The 14261-nt window shown below is 45.3% G+C and overlaps 1 pseudogene; it reads left to right on the plus strand.

Annotated features, from left to right (window-relative positions):
- The first annotated feature begins 6646 nt into the window (after nt 1-6646).
- On the plus strand, nt 6647-7744 carry LOC113182852 (THO complex subunit 3 pseudogene; annotated as a pseudogene).
- The last annotated feature ends 6517 nt before the right edge of the window (nt 7745-14261 follow it).

Raw genomic sequence — 14261 nt, forward strand, 5'->3', positions numbered from 1 at the left:
CCCTGGATCCCCTCCATCCCTCGGGATTTGACCCTCATTGTGATATCAAGGATTGCTTCTTTTCTATTCCCCTTGATCCCCAGGACTGCGAGAAGTTTGCCTTCTCCGTTCCCTCTGTTAACTTCCTGGGGCCAAACCAAAGATATGAGTGGGTGGTGTTACCCCAGGGCATGGCTAACAGTCCAGCTTTTTGTCAACATTATGTTTCTTAAGTACTGCAACCCTTTGGGAGGCGATCAGACATAATTCTATATATTTACATGGATGACATCATTATTGGGGCAGCGGACGCCAAAGCATTAGGCTCTGCCTATAAGGAACTCCAGACTCTCTTACAGAAGGGAGGATTACATATATCTAATGGCAAGGTCCAGTCCTTACCCCCTTTTAAAATTCTAGGGGTCAAACTTAGATTGGATTCTGTCTGTCCCCTTAAGCCTCAATTGCTTTTCCAGTCATCCTATACCTTGGTGGAATTACAAAAACTGTTGGTCGAACTCAACTGATTAAGGCCTTGGCTTCACCTGCCTACAGAAGACCTGCTTCCGCTTTTCGACTCTTTAAGAGATAAAGTCCCCACAGATGTCATCACAATGACTCCATCACATCAATCGATATTCCAAAAGATTCAGTCAGCCTGCACAATTGGCTCGCTATGGCCCCAATGCCCCCTCTGTCTTTGGATCCTGCCCGGCTCGGAGCTTTCTTCGGTTGCCATTACCCAGTTAGGTGATCTTCAACAGATACATGCATCTGTGGGAGGGGCCCCTAGGGTCTATTCCCAACTTGACCAGTTGGCTGACCTGATAGTTAAGGGTAGGGATATTTCCCTGAGACATTATGGGCGGGGTCCTGATGTGCCAGTAATCCCCTACCGGTTGTCGGACTTTGAGTGGGTCAGAAGAAACCATAGTCGGGTATCCAATGCCTTGGAGGGTTTCATGGGAAAGGTGGATTGTCATTATGGTACTTCGAGATGGGTTGTAAGGGTCCTCAGCGCGCTGGGGCTCCAGGCTCACTCAAGAAGGGAGAGCGGCCAAGAGCCCGGAGCAGGGGTTGAGCAGTGCTTAAGTACACTTTTTGGGGAGGGCAGGAACTTTACATACATCACGGTCCCCTTTAACAAATCATTATACACCGCGGGAAAATCAAACAACAATTCCTGAACATGATTAGTACATTCATTGGCGGGAACAGGTCGGGCGGGAGTGATAGGTCAATCCTAAGGAGGGGATACATTTAAACTGATTGGTTTGGGCCCTGAATGCCTACGTGCCAAGCTGCACAGGGTCCTAGGTTATTAAACAACTAAATGGTCAGGGGGAATATCTACTGGGCAGTCCCGGGAATTATTCTAACAGCTACAGGAATTTCAGGGTTTGGGTGTAGCATAGGAACTTAACAATACCTGGTCCTTTACATTTTAACTCAGGCTTTGCAGCTTAGAAACTTTACAATACCCGGTCCTTTACACTTTAACTTCAATTTCTTTTACTCTTACAGGGTGACATCATTCTTGAGGTTACAATGGACCCCGCCCCCCATACTTTTTTCCACCATACCCCTCACTAAAGTGGTAAATGTCTTTACTGATGGGGGAGAAGTGGGATCTGCCACAGTGGTGTACTCCACCTCTTCCCCTGCCAATGAAGGGGAAAGTACCCACTATTTTGAGCCAGTTGCGGGATCTGCACAATTTAAGGAACTATATGCAGTTGCCCTGGCCTTGACCCATGTCCATGGACCAATGAACTTGTTTTCTGACAGCCTATATGTAGTCAACTTGTTACCAACTCTAGTGTCAGCGTATATTAAATTGGACAAAAACCCAATTACTCCTCTAATGATTCAAGTCCGATCCTTGTTGAAAGAGCAGGCTGAGCCCATTTTTCTGCAGCATCTCAGGGGACACCAGGAGTTACCCGGAATCTTGACATGGGGGGACCAAATGGCTGATCGATTGGCTACCAATGGGACACTGCTCAGCCTCAACAGAACCTTGAGATGGCTCAAGGACTTCATGAACTTACTCAAACTGGAGAGGGTTACATCAGAGATCCCCCCCCATTCCCATAAAAGATTTTAAAAAGATCATAAGGACATGTAAATCATGTATGCCATTTTTACAGGTCCCACCTCTTCAATCCCCTGGGGTCAACCCCAGGAGCCTCAGACCTAATGTCGTCTGGCAAACTGATGTGACCCACTGTGCACCTTTTGGAAAATTAAAACACATATTTATGTCTATAGATACCTATTCACATGCTTGTTGGGCAACTGCTCATTTGGGCGAAAAAGCTCGACATGCTGAAAGCCATTTCCTACAGTGTTTTACCATTTTGGGATTACCCCTACAGGTTAAGACAGACAATGGGCCCTGCTTTGTGAGCAAATCATTATAAGAATTCTTCCAAACTTGGAATATTAAACCACTGGAATACCGTACAATCCAAAAGGTCAAGCTATAATTGAGAGGCATAATAAGACCTTAAAGGATCAACTAATAAAACGAAAAGGGGGAAACAATCCCCATGGCCAATTAAGGACAGCCATGCTTACATTAAATATTTTGAATTTTTCCAAAGACCAACCTCTAACTGCTTTCCAGAGACATTGGTCTAATCAGACACCTTATTTGAAGGTAGAGGTCCGATGGATCATAATCCCCTCATTAGTGTAGGGAGGGGATTGGGGTGTGTATTCCCGATTGGGAAGCCAAGTCCAATTTGGGTACCCGCTAGAGATCTAAAATACTTTACCACAACAAAAATGATTACCCAAGAGCATCCCCTCTTGAGGTAAGATTCTTTATTTTCTCATTTGTAATGAAAAGACCATTCTGGACGTTTTGCCTGGTTGTGACCGGACTCCTCATTGTCTCCCTCATGGCATTCATGTTTGTTGGGGGAGACTCTCGCTTTGGGGAGGCACGCTTTGATGTCATATCCTTGGCTCCCCCTGCAGGCAGTGTGTCACTAAGGCCCTTCTCAATAGTCGATGCTACGGGACCAAATATGACTGTGGTAATGGCTTATGGGGAGCATATGTAATCAGCAATCTTGAAGTCTGTGAAGCTGGCTCAGGTCGCCTTGCTACTCTAGGCTCCGGCATCTGCTGGCCCAAACCAGTGGTTCTTCCTTTTAAGCCCCAAGGCCCTGCCACCTGCCCATGCACGACATTCGAATCAGGCGTGGTCCATACGGCTTGTTTTAAACCAGCATCTAAATGTACTCACAGGGGTGTAACTTACTGGATGGGCCACTCTGAGGGGTCCCATTCTGGGTATCAGTGTCCTGGAAGTGGTGGTAAGCCAATTTGTTGATCCTTATATGCCCCCCCCCCCCAGGAAAGAATGGACCATTAAAGGCTAATGCCATTCCCTTTTGGTGGGATATAATCTCACCTCTTCCTAGTAGATGCCCTATACTCCCACCCCACTCAGAAGTCTTTTTGCCCTTGGTGACCATGCCTAACGTCACCTGTCTCACTAGAAATGGCAATCAAGATGTGGGGACGTTGAATCCCTTCTGGTGTGGAGGCAATAGGTTTTCTGACGGATCAGTAAGTGGTATGCTTTGTCCTCCTAATGGTACTGCCTCCTTCTGTGGGGATATGACGTAGAGTGTCCTACGAGGTAATTGGAGAGGGGTCTGCATTGTGGTCCTCCTCCTCCCTGACATTGGGGTCCTCCCTAATAACCAGTCCCTGCCCATACCTGCTGTTGAAGAGCCATTCATGCTGTTCCTTTGCTGTTGGGTCTAGGGGTAGCCATGGGGATGGGAACTGGACTTGCTGGCCTCAGTACTTCTTTACAGATGTACAGTAAGCTTTCTCAGCAGATGATAGATGATAGGCACCATGTTGCCAGCACTATCTTGGACCTGAAATCTCAACTCGATTCCTTGGCTGCAGTAGTCCTCCAAAACCGTCGTGGTCTGGACCTGCTTACCGCCCAAGAAGGAGGACTATGTCTGTTCCTAAAGGAGGAGTGCTGTTTCTATGCTAATCGCTCTGGTATTGTCCAAGACAAGATCAAAAGACTACAAGAAGACCTTGAATCGACGAAATGAGCTGCAATTGAGCTTCCTGTGGACTGGGTTAAATGGGTGGCTTCCTTACCTTCTCCCCTTTGTAGGCCCCTTGGTTACTATAATTCTTGTATTTACATTTGAACCTTGTGTCATCAACAGGCTCCTCCAGTTTCTCAAGGATTGAGCCAGAGCTGTTCAACTGATGGTGATCCGGCAGCAATATGCTGTCTTACAAGATACTGACTGGGAACCCTATGAGATTGGCCACGGCCCCTACCAGGATGTGCAGGTGTAAGCCGGGAGCAGAAAGGTTTCCTTCCTAGGTGATAGCCATCTCCCTTCCTTGAGGCTTCCCATTGGGCCTGTGGGCCCTGCAGGTGGGATTGCCCCAAGAGCTAGAGTGGTAGTCAATGACGGTTAAGATCCCCAGAGGGGGACAACCTAAGACAGTCACACTCTCGAGTAAGGCAAACACCTGCTAATAAAACAAAAAGGGGGAGATATAGGGCATGATGTAACATGTTGGGCATGTTGCACCAGAAAAGAGGAAACCTAACTTGCTGGCTGCTACCTGCTTCCCGGTCTTGGGGCCACACATGTGGCTAAGACAGTGCCTGGTGATCAGCCAGAAGGTGTTGCCAAAAAATTGGACCACCTCTAGGATAGGCTTAGAACCCTTCCACCCTCATGGACAGCTGGTGTCACCCATTAATGCCTGTAGGATGGATGTACACGTGAACTCTCCCCACCCTTCTGACCTTTATCCTGATTGGCTCCTGTACATTATATTAGCTGCATGTGTTTTCTCATTAAACGAGCTCCTGCTTTGACTGGTCTCCCTGATGTGTCTGATTATCCTCCCTCGGCCTGGGTGGTCAGTCGGCCCTCTCCTTTCTTGGCTCGTCCTGGTCGGGGCGTGCTCTCCCCATCTCTCCTGCAGGTCGGGAGGGAACGAGGGCTAAACCCTGAAAATTTAGAGACAGGGTCTCAGTGAGTTGCTTAGCACCTTGCTGTTGCTGAGGCTGGCTGTGAACTTTGAATCCTCCTGCCTCAGCCTCCTGAACTGCTGGGATTACCGGTGGGTACTACCCAGCACCTGGCTCTTCAGTGGTTTTGATATCTTTAATAATATCCATTTGCCTTCATCTCAAGCATTTGGGGAAAAGTTTTCTGATTCTCTATAGGGATTCATTTTGATGCGCATGCCTGGAATAGCCATTGCTTTGGAAATTTTGGTAGCACTTCCTGAATAGTCATTGCTTTGGAAATTTTGGTAGCACTTCCATGTCACAGCAGTGAAGCAGAGCAGGGATGTTTGTGGTAAAGGCAAAGAAAGGCTGACAAAGACTGTTTCCAACTAAAAGAGACAAAAGGCACATGACAACCAAATGCAAAGCATGAGCCCATACAGGATGCTGGACCCAAAGAGAAAAATATAAGCCTATTGAGGAAAAATTATTGGAGCAACTGATTAAATTTGAAAATGAACCATAGATTATTGTATTATTTTGACACTTTATACAGATTATGTAAGAGAGTGTCTTTGTTTTTAGGAAATATGCACTGAAGTCTTCAGGGGGAAAGGAGCATGAAGTTTGTAACTCTCATATTGTTCAAAAAAGAACAAAAATAATAATTTAGCTGGGCATGGTGGTGCACACTCATAATCCCAGCTACTCAGGAGGCTGAGGCAGGAGGCCAGCAAGTTTGAGGCCAGCCTTGGCAATTTAGTGAAACCTTGTCTCGAGAAAGGGTTGGGGGTGTGTTTCAGTGGTACAGCACTTGCCTAGTAACTTTTTAGGTCCTGGTTCAATCCCCAGTCTGGGGGGTAGGGGAGACAATTCAAATAGGAATAAATGTTTAAAACTGGTGAATCTGGGTAAGGATTATGGGAGGCCTGTGTCTCTGTGTTTGCATGCTGCCTTGCCTGCTCACTAGATAACTCTAAACTTAAGTTCTCCAGGCCTTAAGGGTTTGGCTTGTGGTAAGAACCTAATATCTTCTATTTTTATCACTATTCCCTCACTACTCACAGTTCTTGGGGAAAAGAGTTCTAAGTAGAGTTATTTCTTCCAGAAGCACAGGTAGACAAAGTCCTTCCATAAACCCTGCCACACAGGAAAATCTGGATTTCGTCACACATCTTGAATACACATGGTGATAGGCTTTATGCATTTTTCTGTGACTTGCCTATTTCACCCAAAACAATCTCTTGGAGATCTTTCCATAACAATGCCAATAATATTTCACAGTTACTGACATTTACCATGTGACTTTCATGCTTCTCAGTGCTTGAATGCATTATTTTAATCCTCACAACAATCCTATGAGAGATTCCCTGGTACTCAACATTTTAGAGATAAGGCAACTGAGGCTCAGAGAGGTTAGGTAAGTTGCCAAAGGCCAGAGTATCAGAATTTGAACTCAGCTGATTTCCTGAGCCTGTAAACTTAACCACCATATTTTCCATGTAGGATCCACTTCATTGACAGAAAGTAGAGGGGGCACCAAGGGGGCTGTGCAGTATTTCACACAATGATGCTTTCAAAGCTCATTTAGTCATTTCCCAATTGATGGGCATATAGGTTATTTCCAATATTTTGATATTTAAAACCATGTTGCAGAAGTGCATACGTAAGGCGGCGCCAGGACGAATTGCGCCCAGGCTGGTGGCAGGTTAACCCTCTGAAACCTTGGCATAGCATTGCCTGAAGCAGCCTTGGGGTCCTCGGCTCTAGACCAGAGTGGCCCAGGTGCGATGGCCACCTCCCTGGTGCTCTGGGAGCAGTGGTTATGTGCTCCTGATGCTGGAGCTGTTCGGGGACCACAGCAAGACGGGCAAGTTTCTGATGCACAGTGCCAAGGTGCACTTGGTGGCCTGGAACTGTGACTAGCGTCTCTTAGTCCCTGGATCCTTAAACAAGACGGCCAGTGTCTTCTTGCTGGAGAGAAGGACCTGTTGGTCGTGGGGACATGAGGATAGAGTGGAGCAGCTTTGTTGGCATCCCAGTAGTCCTGCATCTCTTGGTCACCTTATCTGGCAGTGAAACCATTCACATCTGGGATGTGAGGGCTACAGAATGCAGTGCCACTGAAACACTACCTGGAGAACATTACTATCTGCTGGAGTCCCGATGGCCAGGCCATTGCTAATTGCTGTAGGCAACAAAGATGATGTGGTGATCTTTATCCATGCCAGACGCACCATTGCAAAGCAGCCGAGCAGTTCAAGCTTGAGGTCAACAAAATCTCCTGGAACAATGACAATAACATGTTTTCCTTGGCAAATGGCAATGTTTGTATCAACATCCTCAGCTACCCAGCACTGAAGACTATTCAGTCCATCAACACCCATCCTTCCAGTTGCATCTGTATCAAGTTTGACCTTATAGGGAAACCCTTTCCCTAGGAAGCGCAGAGGCTTTGGTTAGCCTCTGGGGTGCGCATGAGTTAGTATGGGCGGGTGCTTTTCCAGGCTGGATTGGCCTGTGTGGACCCTCAGTCTGATGGGAAATTGCTGGCATTACCATTGGAGGATCATTTTATTGACATGCCTGAAGTAGAGACAGGAGACAGACTATGGAAAGTGCAGTGTGAGTGCCCAACCTTCTCTGTGGCTTGGCACCCCAAGAGACTTCTGCTGGCATTTGTTGACAGCAAATACAATGGCAGCTGGGACTGTGGAGCTGTTTGGGCTTCCTAAGGATTTCTGAGAGGAGGACCTGACATAAGGAGAGGAAGCCCTGTGGAGACACTCTGTGCAGTTTGGTCTGTTCTCTTGGACTTGGTGGACACCCTAAATATTTGTGAATCAGTAAAGGCTCAGTGGTAGAGAGCTCCCCTAGCACATGCATGGCCCTGGGTTCGAGCCTCAGCACCACATAAAAATAAATTAATTAAAAAAAAAAGTCTTGTGTCCAACTACAACGAAAAAATAAATATTAAAAAAAAGTCTCTTGTGAGGCTGCCCATTCCAATTTCTTTCCCATTTTTTTGTGTTAGCTGTTTCCATTCCTCCCACCCAGTACCAGTTAGCGAAGGAGGACTTCACACTACGGGACCTCCTGTCTTCCCTGCATTTAGATACGTGGTAGGCTTTGTTGAGCAGCTTGAATAATACCCAGTTTGGAGAGAGGGTGGGATGAGGACGGAGGCCTTTTCATGATTAAAAAATACATATATTATAAATATATATGTATAAATATATATTATAGTATAAATATATATATATATATATATATATATTAGACATATTATTTTGAGAATTGGGCATTTAACAAAGCTGGCTTTTTATTATGAGGTTTTGGGACTTATATAGATGTGGTATTATTATTACAGGGAGCTATTGCAGTTTGTATATTTTTTTTTTAAATCTGAGAAATAGAGTTTCTCTGGTGTAATTTTGTTTAATGTCCTAACCAAAGAACCTCAAACATAGGAACAAAGCAGTCAGTGCATGGGCTACAGTAATCCTTAGAAGTCATCCATTGTTTCTGTGAATGTGTGTCTATGCCTGGCTTTGATATACACAGGACCTGTAGACGAATTATGACAAACACTGAGAAAAGTTATAAAATATAAATAAGAAAGACAAAATCAAGATGAGACAAATGTAAATTAGAACAGAAAGTTATGACTGGGGAAATTAAATAGAAATATGTTAATGGTGTTAAAAAGAAAAAAATATGCCAGGCACAGTGGTGCACACCTGTAATCCCAGCTGGGGAGGCTGAGACAGGAGGATCGGGAGTTCAAAGCCAGCCTTAGCAATGGCAAGGTGCTAAGCCACTCAGTGAGGCCCTGTCTCTAAATAAAATACGAAATAGGGCTGGGGATGTGGCTCAGTGGTCGAGAGCCCCTGAGTTCAATCCCCGGTACAAAAGGAAGGAAGGGAGGGAGGGAGGGAGGCAGGGAGGAAGGAAGAAAGAGAAAAACACACCAGTACCCACAGAAAGCAAAAACCTCTTACCTCTAAGAGAAATGGCTCATGCAAGGACTTGTTACCTATGAATGATGTTTTGATTTTCATTGTATCTTAATATTTTTATCATTAAAAATAAAAAATAGAGGGGCTGGGGTTGTGGCTCAGTGGTAGAGCGCTCGTCTAGCATGTGTGAGGCCCTGGGTTTGATCCTCAGCACCACATAAAAAAAATTTTTTTTAAATAAATAAAGGTATTGTGTCCAACTACAACTAAAAAATAAATATTTTAAAAAAATAAAAAATAGAAATGTGAAAAAAAATAAAACCATGCTGCAATATACACACCATTGAACAAGGCTTGATAACACTACTGTGTCTAAAATCAAAGACAAGGGACAAGAAATTAAATATCTTAGAACAATTTGAGCAACCAAATAAGTAATATTGAATTATAACCCAAAGCTATATTAAAAATTTTGGGGGGGTGCTGGGATTTTAACCCAGAGATGCTTTATTACTGAGTTACATCCCCAGCATGCCCCTCCTTGGTGGTGGTGGTTGTTGGTGATTTTTTTTCTTTTTTTTTTTTTTTGAGACAGGGTCTTGCTAAGTTGCTTAGGGCCTCATGAGTTACTGACACTGGCTTTGAACTTGTGATCCTCCTGCTTCAGCCTCCCAAGTTTCTGGGATTACAGGCATGTTCTACCATACCCAGCTATATTAAATTTATATTAAATTCTCATAAGTCCACCATGACATATATAAATAATTGAATAAATAAATGGAAAAGAGATAAATATCTAATACAGAAGAATTTCAAAGTTTTGCAGATGCTCTGTGGTCAAAGCAGGGAATGTAACTCCCTACTCCTTCAGTATGGGTTATGTTTAGTGACTTTCTTCCAAAGTGTACAGTATGGGAAGGGGCAGGAGAAAGAGTAACTCTACAGTAGAGAAAACTGACAAACACAACTCCAGTTCAAGGTCATCACGAACACTGATAAACCATGCTGATAGTGTGTACCCTTCATATGTAGCATAAAAATGGCACTTTACCTATGTGGCTTTCCTTCCCCAAAGCCATAACCCCAATTGTGTTAGCTTTCTGTCACTATAACAAATATGCCTCAGATAATAAGATTATAAAGACAAAAGTGATATCTTGGTGCAAGTTTTAGAGTTCAGTTTATAGTCGGTCGAGCCTGTTGCTTTGGGTCTATAGTGAGACAGTCCATCTTGGCACATGTGGCAGAGCAAAGCTGCTTGACTCATGACCAGGATGCAAAAGAGAGAGGAAGGCATTTGGGCCCCACAGTCCCCTTCTAGAGCACACCTCCAATGACTTAAGACCTCCACCAGGCCTCACCTCTTAAAGGTTTGACCCCTCCCAATAGTCCACCAAGCTGGGGAACAAGCCTTTAACACATGAGCTCTTGGAAGATCCAAACTATTGCACCAGAGTAATCATCAGGAAAATCAGGAACATGCCAGTAGTGGGGCCAGCACTCTTCAAACCATCACGAGCCCAGAGGGGAGTGAAGGACAAAGCTGATCAGAGGCAGAAAAAGAGCAATCGCCTTTCCCCTCACAGATGAGAATACCAAAACAAGGAGTCTGAAAAATTGTCATAGTCAAGAGGAGCTAGGGAGACTGATGGCTAAGTGCAATGTGTTGATGGGATCCCGGGACAGAAACGGGCATCTGAGTGAAGAAATCTGAATGCACTATTGACGTCAGTTAGTAATATTGATGTGTTCCCGACAGTTCCTTAATTGCAACAAATGTACCATAGGAAGGTGATACATTAATGATGAGGGAAAATGGGTGTGGGGTGCATGGGAACTCTGTGTACTAGCCTCTTAGATTTTCTGTAAATCTAAAATCATTTTAAGAAATAAAGTCTAGGGCTGGGGTTATGGTTCAGAGGTAGAGCACTCGCCTAGCATGCGTGAGGCCCTAGGTTTGACACTCAGCACCACCTAAAAATAAAGATATTGTGTCGACCTATAACTAAAAAATAAATATTAAAAAAGAAATAAAGTCTAATTTTCAAAGTTTATATATTTATTTTATAGTCTTTAAAATATATTTGTATATTTTTAAATATATATATATAATATATACTATGTCAAAATATTTTATTTTATATATAAAATTTACTGTGAAGGGAACCTTATAGTGGGTCAAAATCTGGCTTCTGCCGGGCTTGGTGGGACATGTCTGTAATCCCAGTGACTTGGAGGCCAAGGTAGGAGGATTGCGAGTTCAAAGCCAGCCTCAGCAATTTAGAGAGGCCCTAAGCAATTTAGCAAGACCCTGTCTCAAAATAAAATATAAAAAAGGACTGAGAATGTGGCTCAGTGGTTAAGTCCCCCTGGGTTCAACCCTGGGCACCAAAAAACAAGAAGAAAAAAATCTGGCTTCTGTAAGGGAGGGGAGCAGAGGGGCTGAGCAGCAGCCGTCAGGTTGGGGGACAGGAGAAAGGAAGTGCAGTGGGTGCAGACAGACTATTTGTGGGCCCAGCCAGGGAGCTGAGGATTCACACCTGAAACCTCAATTTTTCCTCTATGACAGGAAGTGAGGGTGGGGCTACTCTGGGAGATGAGTTAGCAGAGGGAACAATTGTGGTTGCAAAAGTGAGGAAGACTTGGAGAGCCCCTGAGGGGAGTAAAGGACAAAGCTGACCAGGGGCAGAAAAGAGCAATCTCCTCTCCCTTTCACAGATGAGACTACAACTTCCATGTTTGCTGCTGACAGCCCCAGAGATCCCCTGCCCAGGTCCGCAGTCGGACTACTTGGAGTTCCATATCCTGACCAGCAGAGGGCACAGAAACCCCACTAAATTTTCTTTTGCTTTTAGGTACCCCAAAGTTGTCTGCATTCCAAAGCTTTTAATTCTAGAAGTAAAAAGTTTTCTGAGTTAGCTATATTTAAAAGATGAGGGTCTGGGGATGTAGCTCAGTGGTAGAGAGCTTGCCTGGCCTGACCTACTTGAATACCCAGTTGAGACCCTAGTTGAATCCCAGCCCTGCGCAAAGAGAAAGACTTTATGACAGCACAAAAGAAAACTTTGAAGAGAAAGAATTAACTTATGCTTCTGAAAGCTAATTTATTTTACTTTCCTCCTCCACAAGACTCTCCAAAGAAGATCTAGCAAGGGAGAGGACATGACTGCCCACAGGAAGTGGTGGTTGTGGGGTGCCGATCTAAGTGCTCAGTCTCCTTGAATCCTCATGGCCACTTCTGGGAGGGTCAGTACATCACCTCTACTTTACAAGCCATTTAACAGACTCACAGATTGGTTCAGGAAGTGACTGGTTCAGGAAGGGGTCTTCTTGACTCCAAGCTGAGCTGTCTTCTTATTTGATTTCAACAGGTGCATGGGCTGCACCCCTCCTCTGGGAGGTACTCTGTGAAGAAAAGCTCTGTGTCATCAAATTTGGGAAGCCACAAACTACTCATTCCTGTGCGGGTCAGCACAGGGGAGAATCTGAAGTCAGGTAGTGAGGAGGCTGCTTGGGCTTGTTCAAACTCAGCCTTCCCAAATCTTCTACCCCACAGCCTGAACAGAGTAGTGGCCGTGAAGCTGAAGAGGGGAAGACAGACTGGAGACGGAGCCTCGATATACAGTTGCCAACTTGGTGGGCCTTGGGCTCTGGGTATGTGAGAGGGGTGGACAATGAGGGTGGGAGGTTGGGATGCTCCCTGGGCTTTGGGCTGGACCAGCTAGGAAAGGGATGGTTTTGTTCTTTTGTTCATCTTATCTGCCACGTGGAGCCAGGGAAAGGAGTTTTAGATTTGGATTCAGGTATCCACAGAACAATCATCTGGAAATTAGAAACGTGGGTCTGAAAGATAGGAGGGAGAACACAGCTGGTAATAGAGAGCTGACATTTAGGGCTGGGGGCGTGGCTCAGTAATAGAGGGCTTACCTGGCATAGGTGAAGCCTTGGGTTTGAGCCTCAGCCAACCAACTGTCCACCACCACCAGAAAGAGATCTGACATTTAAGAGGGAAGAAGAAGAAGAGGAGGAGGAGGAGGAGGAGGAGGAGGAGAACAGAGAAAGGGAAGAGAGGCATGGAGAAGAAGGAGGAGGAAGAGGGAAGAGGAGGAAAAGAAATCAGAGACCCAAAGGGGAGGCTCATGTCGAATAAGGAAACCCAGTTTCTGGAAGGAGTGATGAGCAGATCCCGTGCTTATGGGTAAAAAAAAAGGATGGAAATTGCAAGTGACATATCAGCCACCAGGAGGTCACTGATGAGCAGGGTTCCAGCAGAGTGGAGAGGGGCTAAGGCAAATTATTATGGATGAATAGATGTGCTGGGTTGAGGTGGGATAGTGAGGGGAATTCTGGGAGCAGCAGGGTCCAGGGAGTTCCATACTGGTTACTTGAGCACTAATGGTAGCCTTCAAATACTGCTGTGAGTGATCCCTTTGATCCAGGTACAGACCTGGGGCTTTGCCTACAGAGAGGGGAAGTCTGTCTCCCCTTCCCCTTGAGTCTAGGCTGGCCTTGACACTTGGCTTTGACCAAGAAAGTTGGCAGAAACAACTGTTCCCAGTCCTTAAAAGAACACGGGCAACTTCCTCTTCCCCCCACCTCTTAGAACCCAGGAGCCATGCTGTAAGGAAGTCCAGGTTGTCCTGCTGGAGTGACTGGCCAAGAGGAGAGGCCACACAGGAATGGAGGTCATTTGGCAAGAGAGGCTTCCTTGGGCACTCTAACTTCAGAAGAGTTCCCAGATGAATGCAGTCACATGAGTGACCCTTGCTGATACCACATGAGGCCCTGAACTGCCCAATCGACCCCCAGAATCATGAGAAATAATAAGTGGCATTTTAAATCATTAAGTGGGATAATTTGTCACATGTGAATGGGACGAGAGGAAGGAGCTGGGGAGAGATGCTGATCCCTGGCACAGGACTGATGGAGTAAGTTTGTTCAGAAGGCTGAAAGGCTGGCCTGAGTTGAGGGAGACACTTTTCCCTATGACACAAAAGCAAAGGACAAGCCAGGTGTGGTGGCACACTCTGTAATCCCAGTGACTTAAGAGGATGAGGCAGGAGGATCACAAGTTGGAGGCCAGCCTCAGCAACTTAGCAAGACATTGTCTCAAAATAAAAAATAAAAAGGGCTGGGGATGTAGCTCAATGGTAAAGCTTCTTTGGATTCAGTCCCCAGTACCAAAAAAAAAAAAAGGATTTTTCTGAGTTCAACTGACCTGTGCCTTCACACCCCATGTTTGGATTGGCAGAGGACAAACAGCACACAGGAACCCTTTCAAGGAGAAGAGGACCATTCTGTTG

This window comes from Urocitellus parryii, chromosome 7, assembly GCF_045843805.1.
Source record: "Urocitellus parryii isolate mUroPar1 chromosome 7, mUroPar1.hap1, whole genome shotgun sequence".
NCBI classification, from domain to species: domain Eukaryota; kingdom Metazoa; phylum Chordata; class Mammalia; order Rodentia; family Sciuridae; genus Urocitellus; species Urocitellus parryii.